General features: G+C 39.3%; 1 long non-coding RNA gene across 1 annotated transcript in view; it reads left to right on the top strand.

Annotated features, from left to right (window-relative positions):
* Positions 1-19552, top strand: part of LOC138853565 (uncharacterized) — a 40377-nt gene extending 20825 nt beyond the window's left edge. The window contains exon 2 of the long non-coding RNA XR_011392736.1: positions 16427-19552. This is a non-coding gene — a long non-coding RNA (uncharacterized lncRNA). The remainder of the gene's footprint in view (positions 1-16426) is intronic.
* The last annotated feature ends 3126 nt before the right edge of the window (positions 19553-22678 follow it).

Below are 22678 nucleotides of genomic sequence, written 5' to 3'. Positions count from 1 at the left end.
TCCCAAGAGCACAGTGTCATCAGCAAAGAGCAACTTATTATTATTAATATATCTTCCTTTTTATCAAATGAGATCAAGAAACCATTAATACAACTATAAAAAACACATGAAAATGCACCACAAAGCTGCTGTTTTAAACCAAAAATATGGTCATGTTTCTTTTCAAATTATGCACTGCGTGCTACAGGATTTTTTTTATATGGTGCACTTACCACATAGACCCATCATTCTCTCATATCTAGGCCCAAATTTACTCCTCACATCTCATCTGAGTGAGCATAGCTCATCACTTAGTACTACAGCTTTAAATCTGTAGAACAATGGCAAGGACCCTCAAGTGGTTATAATGTATACACATTCTAGTGACATTGAGAATATGAATATGTAGTTATCTCATATTATCTGGTGTTGGGATATGTAAGGGAGGAAAGGTGTTTCATAATAGTGGCTCTGAACTTGCTGGCTGAGACAGTGGCTCTGAAGATGTTGGCTGAGACAGTGGCTCTGAAGATGCTGGCTGAGACAGTGGCTCTGAAGATGTTGGCTGAGACAGTGGCTCTGAAGATGCTGGCTGAGATAGTGACTCTGAAGATGTTGGCTGAGACAGTGGCTCTGAAGATGTTGGCTGAGACAGTGGCTCTGAAGATGCTGGCTGAGACAGTGGCTCTGAAGATGTTGGCTGAGACAGTGGCTCTGAACTTGCTGGCTGAGACAGTGGCTCTGAAGATGTTGGCTGAGACAGTGGCTCTGAACTTGCTGGCTGAGACAGTGGCTCTGAAGATGTTGGCTGAGACAGTGGCTCTGAAGATGTTGGCTGAGATAGTGACTCTGAAGATGTTGGCTGAGACAGTGGCTCTGAAGATGTTGGCTGAGACAGTGGCTCTGAAGATGCTGGCTGAGACAGTGGCTCTGAAGATGTTGGCTGAGACAGTGGCTCTGAAGATGTTGGCTGAGACAGTGGCTCTGAAGATGTTGGCTGAGACAGTGGCTCTGAAGATGTTGGCTGAGACAGTGGCTCTGAAGATGCTGGCTGAGACAGTGGCTCTGAAGATGCTGGCTGAGACAGTGGCTCTGAAGATGTTGGCTGAGACAGTGGCTCTGAAGATGTTGGCTGAGACAGTGGCTCTGAAGATGCTGGCTGAGACAGTGGCTCTGAAGATGCTGGCTGAGACAGTGGCTCTGAAGATGCTGGCTGAGATAATGACTCTGAAGATGCTGGCTGAGACAGTGGCTCTGAAGATGCTGGCTGAGACAGTGGCTCTGAAGATGTTGGCTGAGACAGTGGCTCTGAAGATGTTGGCTGAGACAGTGGCTCTGAAGATGTTGGCTGAGACAGTGGCTCTGAAGATGCTGGTTGAGACAGTGACTCTGAAGATGCTGGCTGAGATAATGACTCTGAAGATGCTGGCTGAGATAATGACTCTGAAGATGCTGGCTGAGACAGTGACTCTGAAGATGTTGGCTGAGACAGTGGCTCTGAAGATGCTGGCTGAGATAATGACTCTGAAGATGCTGGCTGAGACAGTGGCTCTGAAGATGCTGGCTGAGATAATGACTCTGAAGATGCTGGCTGAGACAGTGGCTCTGAAGATGCTGGCTGAGATAATGACTCTGAAGATGCTGGCTGAGACAGTGGCTCTGAAGATGCTGGCTGAGACAGTGGCTCTGAAGATGCTGGCTGAGACAGTGGCTCTGAAGATGTTGGCTGAGACAGTGGCTCTGAAGATGCTGGCTGAGATAGTGACTCTGAAGATGCTGGCTGAGACAGTGGCTCTGAAGATGCTGGCTGAGATAGTGACTCTGAAGATGTTGGCTGAGACAGTGGCTCTGAAGATGCTGGCTGAGATAGTGACTCTGAAGATGTTGGCTGAGACAGTGGCTCTGAAGATGTTGGCTGAGACAGTGGCTCTGAAGATGCTGGCGGCTGAGACAGTGGCTCTGAAGATGCTGGCGGCTGAGACAGTGGCTCTAAAGATGCTGGCTGAGACAGTGACTGAAGATGCTGGTTGAGACAGTGGCTCTGAAGATGCTGGCTGAGACAGTGACTCTGAAGATGCTGGCTGAGACAGTGACTCTGAAGATGCTGGCGGCTGAGACAGTGGCTCTGAAAATGCTGGCTGAGACAGTGGCTCTGGAGATTTCTGACAGACTCCTAGTGGATATTCATTTTTTTTCCAGTGCTGTGTAAAGCAGGTCTAGCATTTTTATAATTGCATCACTTGGGCTTTTGTTTCTCCTGAAGTCAAACTGGCAGGGATTGAGAATGCTCTGTGATGTTATAAAGGAGTACAATCTCTTGTGTATGAAATCCTTGGAGATTTTGGATAGTAAAGACAGGTTTGTTATTGGTGTATAATTGTTTTCATATGTTGGGTCACTTTGTCTAACTTTATTGTGTTATCCTGGGTAATTTACACATGTGTTACTATGTATGGTAATTGTACTTATGTGTACCTGTACTTAAATAAACATACTTAGCATTGTAGTAGGCCTGTTGATCAATGTTAGGCTCCAACTCACCCACCCACTCCCACTTGTATACATATCCAAACTACAGTGGAACCTCTTCTTACGAGTGCCCCAATGTGCAAGTTTTTCAAGATACGAGCAGTCGCTTGGTCAATTTTTTGCTTCCAGATGCGAGCGAAATTTCAAGATGTGAGTGGGCTTCAAGGGAGGTTCCTTGATGCTGGTGAGGGGTGGTAGTGATGGTGGTAGAGGGTGGTAGTGATGGTGGTAGTGATGGTGGTAGAGGGTGGTAGTGATGGTGGTAGAGGGTGGTAGTGATGGTGGTAGAGGGTGGTAGTGATGGTGGTAGAGGGTGGTAGTGATGGTGGTAGAGGGTGGTAGTGATGGTGGTAGAGGGTGGTAGTGATGGTGGTAATGATGGTGGTAGAGGGTGGTAGTGATGGTGGTAGAGGGTGGTAGTAATGGTGGTAGAGGGTGGTAGTGATGGTGGTAGAGGTTGGTAGTGATGGTGGTAGAGGGTGGTAGTGATGGTGGTAATGATGGTGGTAGAGGGTGGTAGTGATGGTAGAGGGTGGTAGTGATGGTGGTAGAGGGTGGTAGTGATGGTGGTAGAGGGTGGTAGTGGTTGTTATGGTGGTAGAGGGTAGTAGTGATGGTGGTAGTGATGGTGGAAGAGGGTGGTAGTGGTTGTGATGGTGGTATAAGGTGGTAGAGGGTGGTTGCAGTTAAGATGGTGGTAGAGGGTGGTGGTGGTTGTGATGGTGGTAGAGGGTGGTTGCAGTTGTGATGGTGGTAGAGGGTGGTGGTGGTTGTCATGGTGGTAGAGGGTGGTTGTCATGGTGGTAGAGGGTGGTAGTGGTTGTGATGGTGGTAGAGGGTGGTTGCAGTTGTGATGGTGGTAGAGGGTGGTGGTGGTTGTCATGGTAGTAGAGGGTGGTTGTCATGGTGGTAGAGGGTGGTAGTGATGGTGGTAGAGGGTGGTAGTGATGGTGGTAGAGGGTGGTAGTGGTTGTGATGGTGGTAGAGGGTGGTTGCAGTTGTGATGGTGGTAGAGGGTGGTGGTGGTTGTCATGGTGGTAGAGGGTGGTTGTCATGGTGGTAGAGGGTGGTAGTGATAGTGGTAGAGGGTGGTAGTGATTGTGGTAGAGGGTAGAGCTGCATTAGCTCTCTTTATGGAAGGGGATTCCCCTTCCAAACAATAGTGTAACTTCTCCATCCTCTCCCCTCCTCCTGTGTTCCATACACCAACAAGAGCCTTCAATAAAGGTAAGTATCATGTTATTATTGTTTTATACTTGATTTCTTATTCTTTTCTGTATGTTAATCTATATGTAATGTATAAACAAATTTTTTTTTGTTAATAGTGTTGGGTGACTGGAATGGATTAACTGGAGTTACATTATTTCTTATTTGGAAAATGGTTTCAGTTTTCATCGATTTCCCATTTCTCCGGACTCTCTGGAACGAATTAAAGATGAAAGGGATGGTTCACTATATTGAGAGAGTGTTTTAGGCAACCATAGGGGTAACTTAAGATTTATTAGGCAGAAGCTTTATTAGGAATTTTATGTTTACAGTCATTTGGGCGAGTAATTTAAATTAGGAGGAATCACAGATATCGAGAGTAAATCTAATTTGTTTTGGATGTGTGCATAATACAAAAAAAAAAAAAAAATAGGTGGTTTTTATATAGTTAGCTGATGATGGGGTGTGTTAAGGAGATAAGGTGTTTTTTAATGGTAGTTTTTGAAGATGGTGGTTGAGTCTGCAGTTCTAGAGTTTTCTGGCAGGGAGTTCCAGATTTTAGGACCTTTTATGTACATTGAATTTTTGTAGAGATTTTACCAGACACAGGGAATGTCATAGAGTTTTTTGTTTCTGGTATTGTGTCTATTGGTCCTATTGCAGCTATCATGAAAGTGTTTTAATTCAGAGTTAATATTAGAATTTATGGTTCTGTAAATGTAGGTTGCACAGTACTAGGTGTGAATGTTCTGTTCGGTGAGTAAGTTTAGGTCTTTGGAGAGTGGGGGAGGAGGGTGTTGCCTAGCATTAGATTGCATGATAATTCTTAATGCAGCTTTTTGTTGGGTGATATTTGGCTTTAGGTGGGTTGCTGCTGTTGATCCCCAGGCACAGATAGCATAGGTAAGGTAGGGATAGATGAGTGTATAGTACAGTGTGAGTAGGGCTGATTGTGGTATGTAGTAGTATATCTTGGAGAGGATTCCAACTGTTTTGAATGTTTTTTTTTTTTTTGTTATGTGTTGGATAGGGGTGTTGAATTTCACGTTGCTGTTAAGGTGCAGACGTAGGGATTGTCATCATTATGTTAAGCAACAACAGTGTTGTCAGTCATAATGTTCAGTTGTGCAGCACCTACTCTGTTCCCAAACATAATATAGAAGGTTTTGTCAGTATTAAGTGTAAGTTTATTGGCAGTCATCCAGGTTGATATTTTTACTAGCTCTTCATTAACAATAGTGCTGAGTGAGGCAAGATTATGGTGGGAGGTGACATAAGTCATGTCATCTGTGTCGTCAGCAAAGAGAATTGGTTTCAGGTGTTGTAATACATTAGGAAGATCATTGATATATAAGAGGAAGAACAGGGGACCAGGGACACTTCCCTGGGGCACTCCAGTATCCATTGGTCTTGTTGATGAGGTTGTGCCCTTAACCCTTTGACTGTTTCGGCCGTATATATGTCTTACGAGGTACCGTGTTTGACGTAAATTCTAGCGGCTTCAAATCAAGCAAGGGAAAGCTGGTACGCCCACATATGAGAGAATGGGTCTGTGTGGTCAGTGTGCACCATATAAAAGAAATCCTAGAGCACGCAGTGCATAATGAGAAAAAAAAACTCTGACAGGTTTTTTTAATTAAAATGCCGAATTTGTGGTCTATTTTCATATAGTATTTATGGTTGTATTCTCGTTTTCTTGGTCTCATTTGATAGAATGGAAAACATATTATAGAAATAGAGGTGATTTTGATTGGTTTTAATATAAAAAGTACCTGGAAATAGAGATCAAAGTAGGGGAAATGTTTGATTTTTGCCGATGTTCAAAAGTAAACAAATGATGTCATTGTCCAATAAATGTACAACTAGCCATTCTAATATGCAGTCATGAATGGGTTGACATTTTTTGTACAATTATTATAGTATTGCAGTAGTCTGCATACCAGTAAATCTATTTTTTTGTTTGAATAAAAATTCAAAATAGAAAGCAAGAGTAATATCAGAGGGGCCTGGAGACGTGGCTTATGAACAAAGGAAAATATAATTTTAGAGCCAGGAATATCTGCATTGTTTATTCTGGACCTTATTTTGAAATTGTCACATTTTTTAATTTTTGTGAAATTGGCTAAATTGCAAATTTCTGACCATGTTATTGGGTAGTTGAAATCGGTAAATGGGCAGTTTCTTGTACTCAATCAACAAAAAAATGGAGTTCTAAAGAAATAGCTATGTGTTTGATTGACTGGAACAATCAAATTAGCCGAAAATAGGGCTCAAAGTGGGCGAAATCGCCGATTTGTAAATATCGCCGAGGTTGCTAACTTCGCGAGAGCGTAATTCTGTCAGTTTTCCATCAAATTTCGTTTTATTGGTGTCATTACAATCGGGAAAATATTATCATTTCATAAGAAAAAATATTTTTTTTTTTTTTTTTTTTGAAATTTTGCAACACCAGGAGACACCCCATGATTGAGGGTTGCAACAGTCATGGGGTTAATAAAGATGTGCTGATGTCTGTTAGTAAGGTAGGATTTGAAATACAGTAGACTGTCATTTAGCACGGTAGTTACATTCCTGAAAATGCCGTGTTAGGTAAAAAATTGTGTGAGATGAACTGAAGAACTTACGGGAAAAATAGGGTTACGTTCCTGGGAGCCCCCAAAAAGCCAAACAAATTTTTTTTAGGCCTCCACATCTTACAAAAATAAAAGTGAATATGTAGTTGTAGTTCATTGTTGTGATGTATTATGTTGTTTTTGCCGCTTAAGATTACAAATGTAACAGAAATACAGTGGACCCTCAGTTAACGATTTTAATCTGTTCCAGAGTGCTTGTCCTTAACCGATTTTATCATTATCCGATTTAATTTTCCCCGTAAGAAATAATGGAAATCCAATTAATCCGTTCCAGACACCCAAAAGTATTAAATTTTTTTTTTTCACATGAAATACAGTGGACCCCCGACCAACGAAGGCATTGTCTAATGAAAAAATCGCCTAACGAAGCATTTTAGCATAAAAATTTTGACCCGACCAACGATGAAAAACTCAACCAACATCATTCGGCCCGAACGCGTCCACGTGTCTGTCTGGCCTGAGCACGCCTCAGCTACCCTGCCTTCACAGTTAGTGTACCAGTGTTTACAAACCAGTGTAGTCGCTTCCACACGCACATTCAGTACATTTTGTATTATTCCAGTGTTTTTAGTACTTGTAACTGCTAAATAAGTGGCCATGGGCCCAAAGTAAGTTTCTAGTGCCAACCCTGTGGTAAAAAGGGTGAGAATTACAATTGAATTGAAGAAAGAGATAATTGCAAGTATGAGAGTGGAGTACGTGTCTCCGAGCTGGCCAGGTTGTATAACAAACCCCAATCAACCATCGCTACTATCTTGGCCAACAGAAAGGCAATCAAGGAAGTTCTTGTTGCATACGGTGCAAGTATGTTTTTGAAACAGAGATTGCAAGTACTCGAAGATGTTGAGAGACTGTTGTTTTTGTGGATAAACAAAAAACAGATATCAGGAAGTAGTATCTTTCAATCAGTCATATGTGAAAAGGCAAGGCAGTTTCATGACAATTTAATTAAAAAAATGCCTGCAGCTAGTGGTGATGTTATTAAATTCAAGGCCAGCAAAGGTTGGTTTGAGATACACAAATAACCCGCACATAAAAGAGAGAAGCTTACGACGACGTTTCGGTCCGACTTGGACCATTGACAAAGTCACACTAACAGAGGAGGAGCAGGACGGCTATATATAGGCAGGAAGAGGTGGAGGTATATAGCCGTCCTGCTCCTCCTCTGTTAGTGTGACTTTGTCAATGGTCCAAGTCGGACCGAAACGTCATCGTAAGCTTCTGTCTTTTATGTGCGGGTTATTTGTGTATCGTTCCAGTCACGGTATTGTGCCTTTTTGTTATTTATTGGTTTGAGATTTAAGAATCATAGTGGCATACACAGTGTGGTAAGGCATGGTGAGGCTGCCAGTGTGGACCAAAAAGCGGCTGAAAAATATGTGCAGGAATTCAAGGAGTACATAGACACTGAAAAATTAAAACCCCAACAAGTGTTTAATTGTGACGAAACAGGCCTGTTTTGGAAGAAAATGCCAAACAGGACCTACATTACACAAGAGGAAAAAGCACTGCCAGGACACAAGCCTATGAAAGACAGGGTAACTCTCATGTTGTGCAGTAATGCTAGTGAGGATTGCAGAGTGAAGCCTCAACTAGTGTATCACTCTGAGACTCCCAGAGTGTTCAAGAAAAACAATGTCGTCAAGGCTAATTTGTGTGTGATGTGGAGGGCAAACAGTAAGGCATGGGTCACTAGGGACATTTTCTGTGATTGGTTTTATTATGTGTTTGGCCCCACTGTGAAAAATTACCTCCTGGAAAATAAACTGGACCTCAAGTGCCTCCTGGTACAGTGGAACCTCAAAAATTGAATAGGACCATTTTTTCGGACAAACTGTGTCCCTATTATCGAACGCGCCCCTATTTTCGGACCGCTGGGTACAGGACCTGTCTACCACCTGCTCTGTCCACGTCCCCGCGCAGGCGCCGTGAGCAGTCTAGCTTTGTTTATGCTTGAGTGAACACTAACCTGCGCTCTCATTCACGCATTTTATGATTTCGTTGTGTTTAGTGCTTGTGGGACTGAAATAAGCTGCCATTGGCCTAAAGAAACTTGCTAGTGGTACCCCTGTGGTAAAGAAAGTGAGAAACACCATAGATGTGAAGAAGGAAATAATACAGAAGTATGAGAGTGGTGTGAGACTTGTTGAGCTTGCCGGGATGTATGGGAAAAACAAGCCGACCATCGGTTCTATCCTGTCAAAGAAAGAACAGATCAAGGAAGCTGATGTTGCGAAAGGTGTTAATATAGGGAGTGGATGAGGTGCCTTCTTCAAAGATTAAGGAGATTTGTGCCAAGTGGAATGATGTTCAAATGTTTGTGCAGAAGTACCACCCTGAGCAAGCTGAAACAAGCCATCTTTGCAACAAGTTCAGTGACAGAACCATGTCCCATTTTAGGGAAATGTTAAAGAGGCGCCAGAAACAGAGGACTATGGACAGTTATTTAGTGAGACAGGGGTCCAGTGACTTTCAAGCTGGTCCTAGTGGCATTAAAAGACAGAGAAGGGAAGTAACCCCAGAGAGGGCTTTACCTGAAGTCCTCATAAGAACATAAGAACATAAGAACGAAGGAACACTGCAGAAGGCCTACTGGCCCATGCGAGGCAGGTCCAAGTCTCCTACCGGCTTAAGCCAATGCACCCAACCTAGTCAGGTCAGGTCACATTGACTTAAGGGAGGAACACGGCAACCGACCTGGTAGCACAAGCTATGAGGTCCAACTCACACCCACCCACATCCACTCATGTATTTATCCAACCTATTTTTAAAGCTACACAACGTTCTGGCCTCTATAATGGTACTTGGGAGTTTGTTCCACTCATCCACAACTCTATTACCAAACCAGTACTTTCCTATATCCTTCCTGAATCTGAATTTTTCCAACTTAAAACCATTGCTGCGAGTCCTGTCTAGGCTAGATATTTTCAGTACACTATTTACATCCCCTTTATTTATTCCTGTCTTCCATTTATACACCTCAATCATATCCCCCCTAATTCTACGTCTTTCTAGAGAGTGCAGTTTCAGGGCCCTTAGTCTATCCTCATAGGAAAGGTTTCTGATACATGGGAGGGGGATTCTCCTTCCAAACACTAACCCCAACTCCCTCTCTCCTCCTCCCTATCTTCCAGATGCCATCACCAATCTTCAATAAAGGTAAGTAAAAATGTTATTTTATATGTATTACTATACATAATTAAAAACTATAGTATTTGTTGTATGTAAAACTGTAATTAATCTCTATAAAATGTATTTTTTGTGTGAACATTTTTGGGTTTCTGGAATGGATTAATTGTATTTCCATTATTTCTTATGGGAAATATTGCTTCGAATTTCAGACTTTCCGAATTTAGAACTAGCTCCTGGAACAGATTAAGTTCGATTTTTGAGGTTCCACTGTATTATACAATGCTCCTGCTCATCCTTCAGACTTTCCAGAGTGAATTGAGAGAGACTTGAGTTTTATCAAAGTCAAGTTCTTGCCTCCTAATACCACTCCTCTCCTCCAGCCCATGAACCAGCAGGTCATTCAAATTTCAAAAAACTGTACACCAAAGCAATGTTTCAAAAGTGCTCTGAAGTGACCTCGGACACTCAATTGACCCTAAGAGACTTTTGGAAAGATCACTTTAGTATCCTCAATTGCATGAACCTTATAGGTAAGGCTTGGGAGGGAGTGACTAACAGGACCTTGAACTCTGCTTGGAAGAAATTGTGGCCACAATGTGTACAAGAGAGGGATTTTGAAGGGTTTGAGGCTAACCCCCAGGAGCCTATGCCAGTTGTGGAATCTATTGTCGCACTGGGGAAGTACATGGGGTTGGAGGTTAGTGGGGAGGATGTGGAAGAGTTGGTGGAGGACAACAATGAAGAACTAACCACTGATGAGCTGCAAGAGCATCTGCAACAGCAAGAGACCACAACTGAGGAACTTGCTTCAGAGGAGGGGAGAGAGAGATGGAAGAAGTTGCCTTCTTCAACGATTAAGGAAAGTTATGTAAAGTGGGTTGATGTGCAAACCTTTATGGATGAAAATCACCCTGACACAGCTATTGCAAGCCGTGCTGGTGACTTTTACAATAACAATGTTGTGGCCCATTTTAGGAAAATCTTTAGGGAACATGAGGTACAGAGCTCTATGGACAGATTTTTGGTGTGACAGAGGTCCAGTGACTCTCAAATTGTTCCCAGTGGCATTAAAAAAAGAAGGGAAGTAACCCCGGAAAAGGAATTGGTACCTGAAGTCCTTATGGAAGGGGATTCCCCTTCCAAACAATATTATTATTGTACACCATCTCCCCTCCTCCCATCTCATCACTACATCTTCAATAAAGGTAAGTGTCATTTATTCTTCATTTAGTACAGTATTTATTGTGCATGTATCCTTTTTCTGTGTAGGAAAATGTTTATTTCATGTGAAAAAAAAAAATTCATACTTTTGGGTGTCTGGAACAGATTAATTGGATTTCCATTATTTCTTGTGGGGAAAATTAATTCAACTAACGATAAATTCGTCTAAAGATAAGCTTTCTGGAACGGATTAATATTGTTGGTCGAGGGTCCACTGTATAACACTTTGTTTTGAACCTTGTTTCCTTAGTAACTGCGTTTCCTTTATATCTGTTACTGGTACTATAACCTTTAGTTGGTCTTTTATGATCAGAATAGTAGTGTCTTTGCAGTTGGTTCAGTTTATTTCACTAGGAAAGAGTGAACTGCTAATTATTACTGAGTCCGATAACTTTTCTTGCTCTGTTTTATTGTCTTGGTAAGCAAAGTATTCATTCAACTGGGTATCCATGTTGTTTTTCTAGTCCTTAACCGCATCCTCAACCATTGTGTTTAGGGATGTTATTTGTTGTGTGTGGCTAGCTTTAACTCTTTGGAGGGTCTTGCCAAAATCAGTCATTCCAGCTATTGTCAACTGCTGTTCAAGGCTGAGGATGTTCCTTTTCAAGGTGGGTTAACTTGGATTCATGTTTCGTTAATGTTGAACGTAAATTCGTGTTTTAAGTGCGAAACTACATACAGGTCCATCATCACAAATCCGGCAGTCAGTTATTTGGTTCCTTCAGTTATTCGGCACTAATTTCGGCTAGCATAATTTAAAATTTCCAGGGTTGCCACACCAACCTGCTGCTACTGTTTGGTGGCACTACTTGCTGCATAAGTCATTCCAGTTTCTTTTTCTCCATTTATTTTTATAACCTGCTTACTTTTAGCCCTAGCCATGGTTCCAACGAATAAAAGAAATGCTTCTCATTGTGTAAAGCCCCTACACAGTATGCTGTTTGTTAAAAATAAGGTGGCTTTGAAGCCACTGTCAGTTGCCATGAGCTCAGTCTCATGATGCAGGGGACTATGCTTTATTATTATGCTAATATCAACACTACAGCTTATTTGCCTATCACACTTAATCTAACATGACATAATAAACAATATAAATAACATACAAACATGTTAAATACTCCAGAATGAATAATATATGGCACAAAACCGAGCAGTTTGATGGAGGTATGAAGAGGACATGGGATACAAGTACCATTCTCCTATCCCTGTCTTGGGGGCTTATATTAGAGAAAACAGAGTATCGCACAGGGCTAACTATGATATACACTGCACCATTAAACTGAAGCAAAAAAGCTATTTTCTCTACATAGATTATCACATATAGCAGCATATGTGTAGAGAACCTAGGGTAACCCAAAGAAGTTAGACAAAGTGGCTTATTTCTAGTACCTGGCTTGGGCAGGGTAGAAACATTGGGTGTTTCTTTACACCTGTTGTCTATGTTCACCCATCAGTAAACGGATACCTGGGTGTTAGTGGACTGGTGTGGGTGTTATCCTGGGACACTGACCTAATTTGCCTGAAATGCTTGGCACAACAAGTGGCTTTCTATGTAGTAGTATGCCACTGATGTCAGCTAGGCCTGTATGCCATGTACATATACTTGAAGTAAATAAAGATATTATTATTATTAATATTATTATTATTATTATTATTATTATTATTATTAATATTGTTGTTATTATTATTTCTCTCAGTTGTTTGTTGGGCTGTCTTATTGAAACTTGGGCAATGTATGTTGGAATGATGCTTCTTAACAGACACCAAAAATGAAAGAAATAAGACCATAAATAATGGAGTTCACTTCTTATCCATTAGCGGCCCCATAGCGGTATATTTTTGTATATTTTTTGTGGTTGTATTCTCGTATTTCTGGTCTCATTTGATAGAATGGAAGATATATTACAGAAACTGATATGATTTTGATTGCTTTCATGACAAAAAGTACCTTGAAATTGCACTCACAGTAGTGGAAATGTTCTATTCTTTAGCGATATTCAGGAGTAAACTGTCCAATACCTGTCCGCCTGCCAGTCCAAATTCCAATACACAGTCAAGAATGGGTTGACATTATTTACACTCTTATTACAATAATACAGTAGTCTGCATAACAGTTAATCTATTTTTTGTGTGAATAAAAATTTCAAATGGTAAGCAAGAGTAATATAAGAGGGGCCTGGAACCATGACTAATGAACAGAGAAAATGTTATTTTAGTGCCAGGAATGTCTGTATTGTTTATTCTGAACCCTATTTTGAAATTGGCATCTGCTGAAATTTGTGTGAAATTGGTCAAATTGCCAATTCCTGGCCATTTTATTGGGTAGTTGAAATATTTGAGTGGGCGGTTTCTTGTACTCATTCAACGAATAGAAGTAAATAAGCAAGTTTATTGAGGTATACACAAATACAGTTACATAGATTATTATACATAGCAGCATATGTATAGAGAACCTGGGATAACCCTAAAAAGTCAGACATTAGCCACCTCTTTATGGTATATTTTCGTATGGTTTTTATGGTTGTATTCTCGTTTTTTTTGGTCTCATTTGATAGAATGGAAGATACATTACAGAAACAGATATTATTTTGATTGGTTTCATGATGAAAAGTACCTTGAAATTGAGCTCAAAATAGTGGAAATGTTCGAGTTTTGCCGATGTTCAATGAACTTTGTGTAAGTCACGTTGGTTAATTTTATTAAGTGTATTCTAACCTAATCACTCTGTAATCCGGCAAACTCAGTAAACCGGCACACTACAGTCCCAATGATGCTGGATTTGTGATGGAGGACCTGTTTTACATATCTGTAGTTAGGGTGGTGATGTATGACTTGAGAGTGTCAGGATTGTTGGTCATACCTGGGAGAGTATATGTTGGGCTGAATCCTGTGAAGGAAGAGGAGTTTGAGGGGGAATTGGCCATGCTTGGTGTTGTTGTTGATGCGTTGCCCTGGGTGGTGGTGAAGGGGGTGGAAGCACTGGTGTCCTGCTGGGTGGACAAGTTGAATAGTTGATTTCTTGGTGCTTTCTTGCTGTTTTTGTTGTTGTTTCTTCTGTGATTTGATGTCATAGTAGTACTGGAGTTGTAGTTATGATGAAGAAGTTTTATTTGTTCAGAGCATGGAATGAGTGTTCATCTGGCAGCAGGTCTGTGCTTTGAGTCTGAAGGGCAGTCTTCCTTTGATCATCAATTTCTCGAGTTGTAGGTATTACTGTTGGTATTCTTGGGTCATTTTGGGTTCTACTTGGGTTAGTTCAGTTATACAGTACTTGCAATTAGGCCATCATAGGAGCATTGATGGGTTCTGGCTGGTAAAAAATAACAGAGCTTGTATGCCGTTGCCACTGCTGCTGCTGCTGCTGAAATGAATTAATGCATTAATACTTTGTTTTTCCCATATAATTATTGTAATTATGTGTGTTGTTTTATAACTGAACTTATTTTTATTTATATACAGGATTAACTCATTTTGTTCCTCCACATAAAAGTGATCAATTCTTATGAGAGAATCAAGGCTGTTGTACCCCATCAGTTCATTATATATAGGTATTACAAATGATGAGTTTTCCTGCTACTTGTAGTGAGGTGTGGTGGCTGATAGTACATACTGGAGTCTACAGCAAATATTATAATTTTACGCTCTCTCTCGGACCCACTACCAATAGAAAAACTGTTTATTTATTTATTTATTTATTTATTTATTTATTTATTAACAATTTGAGCACTCATACAGAGGTACAAAAAAATACAGATAAGAGCAGCATGCCAAAGCCACTTATACTATGCATAGCATTACGGGCTGGCTTAAAATTAACTTAAGATTAACTAAGCAATGATGAAATCAGTGATAAAACATCAATGTAAACAGATAACTATAAAGCACAAGTGAGTATTACAAAGACAGGTCATTTGGTTGCATGCATTGTTGTACATTCAGTCGTATGGAGTATTCTGTTAGGTAGTGTATTTAAAAAATAATAAAGTTAGATTGGGTTTTAGGTTTAACATTTATGTGATATAATTGTGAGAAACATTTAAGATATACAATTTATAAGGTTCAGTTATTCAGTATTTATTTCGTTTTGGGTGAGTAAGTGATCTTTGAGAAGAGACTTGAATTTATAAACAGGTAGTGTTTCTTTTATATTTACAGGTAATGAATTCCAGATTTTAGGGCCTTTTATGTGCATTGAGTTTTTGCATAGCGTGAGATGGACACGAGGAACATCAAAGAGTGATCTGTGTCTTGTGTTATGGTCATGTGTTCTGTTGAGGTTGGCAAGGAGATGTTTGAGTGGAGGGTTAATATCAGAGTTAAGTTAATTGTTGTTGAGCCCCATGCACAAATTCCATAGGTGAGATAGGGGTAAATAAGAGAGTGATATAGGGCCAGGAGGGCTGACTGTGGAACATAGTACTGTATCTTCGATAGTATGCCTACAGTCTTGGAAATTTTCTTAGAAATTTGTTGTATATGTGTATGAAATTTGAGTCCATTATCAAGGTGGATTCCTAAGAATTTTCCCTCTGTTAGCTTTGTGGTAATTGCAGAAATATCGAATAACACTTCTTTTGTTATTATATTATCACACTGGCCGATTCCCACCAAGGCAGGGTGGCCGGAAAAAGAAAAACTTTCACCATCATTCACTCCATCACTGTCTTGCCAGAAGGGTGCTTTACACTACAGTTATAAAACTGCAACATTAACACCCCTCCTTCAGAGTGCAGACTCTCAAGTCCGGCCTGCCGGTTTCCCTGAATCCCTTCATAAATGTTACTTTGCTCACACTCCAACAGCATGTCAAGTATTAAAAGCCATTTGTCTCCATTCAATCCTATCAAACACGCTTATGGATGCCCACTGGAAGTCCAAGCCCCTCGCACGCAAAACCTCCTTTACCCCCTCCCTCCAACCTTTCCTAGGCCGACCCCTACCCCACCTTCCTTCCACTACAGACTGATACACTCTTGAAGTCATTCTGTTTCGCTCCATTCTCTCTACATGTCCGAACCACCTCAACAATCCTTCCTCAGCCCTCCGGACAACAGTTTTGGCAATCCCGCACCTCCTCCTAACTTCCAAACTACGAATTTTCTGCATTATATTCACACCACACATAAATAGCAAGAATCCCCCTCAAAAAAATAAAAAGCAAATATTTGCCCTAAGTAATGTGCTTGCCCCGTTTTCCTTAAATAAGTTGCAAGTAACTTGTTGGCCTATTTACTGCAATTTTGCTATAAATAATGAATGAAATAAAACAGTTTCCACAGTAAGCATTCATCAATGAATCTTTTACAATTCTATTGCAAAAAAACAAAAATTCTAATAGCCCGAATATTTGAAAATTTTGTTTGGCAGTGCTGTTAATCAGCTGTGACAGTGGTAAACAACTGCAGAATGACCCATGAGCATCTAATGCCTCAGGTTTATTATAATGTTATTTTCATGGATGCTGTCTATCTTTTTTCCAAAATTAAGCCAGTCAGAATTGAGGAGTGGCGTGTCCTCAACACCACAGCATCTAATTCGCTGTAAAATACGTACTGTATTTATTTCATTTTCATTTCTTAAATATAGCTAAATACCCAGGTGTTGCATGGGTCTTAATCATCTACACGTTTGGTTGAAAACTGATTGAGAACACATTGCATCTTTAATAACATTATAATTAATTAATTTACAGTTTTTTATTAATTTTGCATTTTTTCCTTTTCCAGTTCATCTCAACGGAAGAATTATACTTAGTGTCATCCAGTACCATGAAAATGGTGTGATAAATACACTACAGAAACTGTGTTCATTGTGGTAATGCTGACTCTACGTTACTGTGAGTTCATCCTGACTTGATGCTCACCTTATTTTTCTGACAATTACAACTACACCTTCAACAACCAGTGAGCATAAGTTCACTTGCCATAATACTCTACTTATATTGATATATCACTGTACATGTATTACTAACATATATTGCACTCAAATTTATTACTCTTAACAGCTTCTTAGCTTAAATAAATATTTGGTTAGTGTTGTTGTAAGACTTTAACAAAGTCTTTAAATTTATTTTGTAATTTTTTTTTTAGTATTCTAAAAACTCATTTTCTTTTAATCATTATGGAGCAGTAATAACAAAGGCAACTGAATATCTTGTATCTTATAAACAGTTTTCTTATATTTAGTACACATGACTATAAGATTTAGCAACTGTATTTATTGACTGTTGGAAGAATATTGTAATATATCATCTATATTACTTTCTGTACTTCAAGTAATGACTGTGAGCAGGTTATTGTAATAATCTCTATTACCCTCTCTATTTGAAATATTTTATGACTCACAAAATCATAACACAATTCAAAACAAACATTACACACTGGCCTGGAGATTTTGCAAATGTCTGCCATGGGTTCTAACCCCACCTGTACTGCAGTTCAAATATTTTATCTTTATTCCTTCCTGCTATCATCCTCATAATTAGTAAATGTCTTTAGTAACTTACTGACATCATAGAAAATATTTATGATTAATCTTATATTTCAACATTGTTTTTTACTATCATTATCCTACTATATATTTATGTGCCTCGGAAGTGTTATGTTAACACTTAAACTGTTAACACTTAAACTGTTAACACTTAAACTGTTGTTAACACTTAAACTGTCTAAACCCTCAGATTGAAAGACCTTTCTGTGTCAGCAATTTTGAAGAAATATTAATCTTATTTTATATTCTGAAAAGGTAGAGATTTTTTTTTCTAAAGACAATGATGCTTAGCTGTCAAATTTGATGTAATACAGAATTATGCTGACTAGAAGTTGGGCAAAATAACAGTAGCAATTTCCTCTAGCTTAAGGCTTGTTTTAGGCTAATTGCAGTGTTCAGCCATTTTCCTAGTATGTATACCTTACATATTATAATCTGATTGCAAAAAATTTCTCCTTCAACCCCATTAAACACTTGGAATTTGGAAATTTAGCACATTTTGCAATATTTACAACAAATCCTAAGCATTCCTGCCTCTAGAGCGACTTTATCCTTTTATCAGTAATTACATTCCCAGTTTTCTGTTATCTAACACTTGCCCTTCATTATAATCCATCATCACACATAAAATTAATGTTTTTTTTCCTATTTTCTCAGCTAATTGAACATAACCAAGAAAATCTTGGTTATGGTTTAGGCTGCCCAAGTAATTGATGCAGACCTAGCTAAATACCATACAACAGACTGGGAGGGAGGCCCCAGCCATTTCACAGAAAAACTCCCAAATATCAATCATTACTGCCTCTTTAAGGTCTATATATGCCATTGCTTGTCTTTAAACTGACCTAAATATTCTCCACATCACTAGTTAGTCTGCCCATGAAAAACCAGAAAAAAGAAAAACTCCCAGATCTCTGTTTTACTGAGAAACATCATACCCTGTGTGGCAGAATTCTTCTCATACTGCTCACATGCACATCACAAACACGTTCTTTTCATGTCTAGGCCAATTTTTGCTGCTCAGTAGATTTAAAGGCTTTATGTATTAAATTTACTAGTATGTTGTGGACACTGTTATGAGGTACTAGTATATGATGCAGAGTTTAAGAGTGTATACTGTTGTAAATGTATATACCTATATGTTGATATTGTGTGTTGTTATTAATCATACAAACACTAACAGACGTAAAACATTAAATGGAATGTTATTTAAGAAATAAAATGTTGAGTACTTGATTATTTACATTTTATATAAAAGGAAAAAATACTCTTAATACACCAGTGAATTATTAAGGCATTTTCCACGACAACGTTCATTTATGAATGCTAATGCATTCAAAAATGAGCACACTAATTGCAAAATAGTGTATCTTACACACTCTAATGTGCAATGTAATTTGGGAACTAATTTCTAATGTATAGTTAAATTATATTCTTTAAGATTTTTTAAGCATCTTTTTCCTGAACATTTGGTAATTTCGTGAATAAACAAGAAATAATAATGAGACATCATTTGATTATATTGTATTTAAATTTTTTCCACAATATTCTTTAGTTAGAAATTTTGGTAGACAATATGCAAGAGTTCAAAAAGCAAAAAAATTATATCAGTATTCATTAACTAAGCGACTTCTGACATGAGTAACATGACGCAGTGCATAAAAGTTCCCTCAAGAGACAACACATATCAGTGTTCAGAGTGTTTAAAAGACTTTGCTAAAGAAAAATATCTAATACAACACATGGGAGTTCATTCACAAGAAAAAAGATTTCGGTGTTCAGAGTGTTTAAAGAACTTTTCACAGCACTCAAATCTGATACAACACATGAGAGTTCATTCACAAGAAAAACCATATCAGTGTCGTCAGTGTTTAAAAAACTATAAATGTAAATCGTATCTAATACAACACATGAAAGTTCACTCACAAGAAAAACCATATCAGTGTTCAGAGTGTTCAAAGGACTTTTCATGTAAATCAAATTTAATAAAACACACAAGTGTTCATTCAGAAAAAAAGCCATATCAGTGTTCAGAGTGTTTAAAAGGCTTCTTACAGAAATCAAATCTAATACAGCATATGAGAGTTCATACAAATGAAAAACCATTTCAATGTTTGGAGTGCTCAAAAGGCTTTTCGCAAAAATCAAACCTAGTGAAACACATAAAAGTTCATACAAAAGAAAAACCATTTCATTGTTCAGAGTGTTCAAAAGGCTTTTCACAAAAATCAAATCTGATGACACATATGAAAGTTCATACACAAGAGAAACCATTTCAGTGTTCACAGTGTTCAAAATTTTTTTCACAAAAGTCCAATCTAACACAACACATGAGAGTTCACTCAGTAAAAGACTCCCCTTCATGAGCACTTTTCTTGATGCTGATAATGGACTTTAGGTCCTTGAGTTACCCACTTGGATCAAACCTCATTACCCTTCCCACTTCCCAAGTGCTGTTTAACAATTATGGGTTTTGCATTTTCCAAAAGATAATAATAATAATAATAATAATAATAATAATAATAATAATTATTATTATTATTATTATTATTATTAGTTTGTTATTAATCAGTTGATATAATTTCTTTTAAGTATTACATTATCCCCAGTGGTGTAAGTGATCCCATTGGTGTTATCCCAGTAGTGTAAGTGATCCCAGTGGTGTAAATGATCCCCAGTGGTGTAAGTGATCCCCAGTGGTGTAAGTGATCCCAGTGGTGTAAGTGATCCCCAGTGGTGTAAGTGTGATCCCAGTGGTGTAAGTGATCCACAGTGGTGTAAATGATCCACAGTGGTAGAAGTGATCTACGTTGGTGGAAGTGATCCACAGTGGTGGGAGTGATCCACAGTGGTGGAAGTGATCACCAGAAGTGGAAGTGATCCCTGCTGGTAGAAGTGATCCATAGTGGTGGAAGTGATCCCTAGTAGTGGAAGTGATCCTCAGTGGTGGAAGTGATTCACAGTGGTGGAAGTGATCACCAGAAGTGGAAGTGATCCCCAGTGGTAGAAGTGATCCACAGTGGTGGGAGTGATCCACAGTGGTGGAACTGATCCCTAGTAGTAGAAGTGATCCACAGTGGTGGAAATGATCCCCAGTAGTGAAAGTGATCCACAGTAGTGGAAGTAATCCACAGTGGTGGAAGTGATCCCCAGTAGTGGAAGTGATCCACAGTAGTGGAAGTGATCCCTAGTAGTAGAAATGATCCCCAGTAGTGGAAGTGATCCTCAGTGCTTCTAGGGATCACTTCCTTCAAAGGAGGTGCATTAACACCAGTAAAGGACTTCTGAGTCATAGAATCAGAGGCACCTTGCACTTAACTGGATCAACCCTCAATTCCTCCCATTATCCAGGGGCTGTATATCATGGGTATTGTGTTTACTTATGCATTCAATTTGTGATCACCAGTGCTGTGGCATGGTTTTAAGTGGTATCCCTTATGAAAACAATTCCTCTATTCTCTTTGAGAGGGTTATGGTTTTTGCTGTCATATAAGTACAGTGGAACCTCTACTTGTGAGTTTAATCCGTCCTATGACCTTGCTTGCAGCTGGGTTTGCTTGTTTGCAGAGTCAATTTTTCTCATTTAAATTAATTGAAATGCAATTAATCTGTTCCAGTGGAATTCCATACTTCAATAATTACTGTAATATCAACTTTATGGCTTATTTATCTGTCTCACTTGATCTAATAGGACATAAACAATATAAATAATATAAAAACCTGATATATACTCTAAAATAAATAAAATATGTAATTCATGTATTGGTATGGGCGGTGTCGGCGGTGGACGACAGTTTGTCTGGAGACTGGACAAAATACTTCTTGAATAATTTCGCTAATATCATCTATACGGCTTATTTATCTATCCCAGTTCATTTAATATGACATAACAAACAATATAAATAACATAGACACTTGATATATATATACTCTAGAATGAATAAAATATGTCATTATGTATGTGGAGGCGGCAGCGCCATAGCACCCTTGTGTTACACTGCAGTCTCCTTGCAGGTCACACTCACAATAGGTAATTCAGCAACTTGGTCACCTATCCATGGATGCCAGCGGGTGACTCAGGCAAGGAATGTTGGGCGACATGGACAAGCAAATGAGCATTTATCCCTCATTGAGCTCAATTTCAAGGTACTTTTTGTCGTGAAAGCAATCAAAATCATATCTATTTCTGTAATATATCTTTCATTCTATCAAATGAAACCAATAAAACGAGAATACAACCATAAAATCCATAGGAAAATACCGCTAAGGGGTGGCTAATTGCTGAGAAGTGAACTCCATTATTTATGCTCCAATTTCTTTCATTTTTGGTGTACGTTAAGAAGCTTCTTTCCATCATACATTGCCTAAGTTTCAATAAGATAGTCCAACAAACAAATGAGATACAATTCCCTAGATGAAGAGCAAGAGCCCCTCACCAGCGTCAAGGAACCTCCCTTGAGGTCTGCTTGCTTTTGGAAATTTTGCTCGCGTATGGAAGCAAAAAATCAACCCATCGGCTGCTCATATTTGGAAAACCTCGCACGTGAATGCCCTCACAAGTAGAGGTTCCACTGTACTGGGTGGGCCCCGGCTCCCTCAAGATGGTGATAGCTGTGCACAGTATATTCACAGCCCAGTGTATTTGCTGTGCACAGAGATTGTTAATTCCTTGTTTTTGCTTGCTTGTAAGTTGAGCTGACTGAACTGTAGTCTGTAGTTAGCAACTTGCTTCTGTGGGTGGACTCTTTGTAATGTGACAGAGACTTTTAATCTGAGAAATTAGACCTTTTGTCTCATTTGTTGATTAAATCTAAATACCATTCATCTCTCCCCTTCCCTCTTCATTCAGTCTCTTTATTTGGGAATATTGTTTTCTTGTGAATTTCAGCTCCTAGGAAGATGGAAAAGGGATTGTTTTCCATCCTATTCCATTGAGGGTCTCAGTGGTGTTGTTGTTGATTGTGTGAATTGGATTATCTGGAGATATGCTGGACCACCTTCCAGGGCTCCAGTGGGTTGCTTCATGTGTCCTTACATGATGGAAGTATTCCTGGAGGCAGCCTTTTGGTTTTACTAGGGATATGTCTCCCAGTGTTTCCAGATGCTCGCTTTTCTTGTTGGCCAAGCCTGGCTTGGTTGATTCTTGGTTGGTGCCACCTGGGTGTATTTGGGTTCCTGGTGTACAGGTAAGGTAGGGCATAGTTTTCATACAGAATCAGCTCTACTGACTGCATTAAGGGAGCTCTTGAATCTGGAAGAAGTATACAATTTCTTGTTTCTCAGAGGTACCCCCTCTTTCTCCTCCCATTTTATTTTTTCAGAAAAAAAATCATCAGTCATGGATAGAAGTATTTTCATATTCATGCCTTGCATCCAGGCCCCTTTCCCCACTGCACCTTTAACTGACCATGTATGCCCACAGACCTTTGAACACAGTATCACTTTTGGGCATCACCCCCAATGAGTGACTCTGGTTCTGGTTTCCAGTT

The sequence above is a fragment of the Cherax quadricarinatus genome, chromosome 33, assembly GCF_038502225.1.
Source record: "Cherax quadricarinatus isolate ZL_2023a chromosome 33, ASM3850222v1, whole genome shotgun sequence".
Classification (NCBI taxonomy): Eukaryota; Metazoa; Arthropoda; class Malacostraca; order Decapoda; family Parastacidae; genus Cherax; species Cherax quadricarinatus.
This window is presented reverse-complemented; position numbering and strand designations above follow the sequence as displayed.